This window comes from Acanthisitta chloris, unplaced genomic scaffold (assembly GCF_000695815.1).
Source record: "Acanthisitta chloris isolate BGI_N310 unplaced genomic scaffold, ASM69581v1 scaffold6065, whole genome shotgun sequence".
Classification (NCBI taxonomy): Eukaryota; Metazoa; Chordata; class Aves; order Passeriformes; family Acanthisittidae; genus Acanthisitta; species Acanthisitta chloris.
In genome coordinates this window covers 13,008-14,151 of record NW_008675267.1, presented here as the reverse complement: position 1 = coordinate 14,151, position 1,144 = coordinate 13,008, and positions in this window count along the sequence as shown.

Below are 1,144 nucleotides of genomic sequence, written 5' to 3'. Positions count from 1 at the left end.
GTGGAGGTGCTGATTCCTTCTCTGCATCTTTCTCCCTTGGCACAACAATGCAGTTTATTGCCCTGGGACATCAGCATAGTGCTCCACTGCAAGATGCTGTCAGTGGGAGCTAGAGATGCAAAGTGCACAATGGCCTTTGGAAACAATCACTGTCATCTTTGCTTTTAGCTTTGATTGCAAAAGCCAAATCTGGCCCAGCAAAAAGCAATCACAGAGATAAAGGCAAGATGCAGATGCAGCATCCCCAAGCTGCTCACACTTTTCACTGCTTCTTGCCAACAAAAAGAGCAGGGCTCAAAGAGATGTCTTTTACCTCACCCAGCACAAGGAGAACAACTTGGAGAGTTTAGTCAATCCTCAAATCCACCTCCTTTCTCCTTGTAATGCTGAGGAAATAAAATGCACTGCAGCAACATTGCTAAGCATCAGGCAGTTGTTTTCAGCCAGGAGCTGGTGGTTGGGCTGGGGTTTTGCAGGATTTAGAGAGGAAAAGTTCAGCTCCAGTGTCTGTCAAAAAGCTTTCCCCACTAGTTCCCCAGCTGGTCACTGGCTGGAAGTGCTCAGGCACAGCCCAGCAGGGTGGGCAGCACACAGCTGCCATCAGAGGCCAGCACAGTCCTTACAGAAGGTCTGTGCAGGACTCACACGGATTTGAGCCTCTGTGTGTGCCGAGAGAGAGTTGTTTGGTGATCAGGTTTCAGGAGCAGCAAATACCCTTTTTTCCCCCCTAGGTTTTACCAGCAGCCACCTGGTCCACAAAATACCAGTGACAGAAACCACTGAGCTCCTGTATCTCATTGTATTTGCACCCCAAATTGCTTCTTGCCCAAGAAACAATCAGAAAAGCTTTAAAGGCAGCTCCAGAATGAGCACAGATTTCTGGTTAGTAAAGATGATCCTGTTAAACTCCATGCCCCAAACTGGCAGACAACTAGCAAAACATCCCAGACACCCAAGTCAGGACTTAGTTTTTCCAAAGGAAGGGGATGAGCATTCCCAAACCCAGCCCTCCCCCCCCACACTGTCAGTCTGCCTCCCAAAATAACCACCACACACATGCACAATGTAGAGTGAACCCTTCCATTCCTCTTAAAAACAACTGAAGGAAACAGCTAAGGAAAACCCTTTCCTTGCAGTCTCTAGG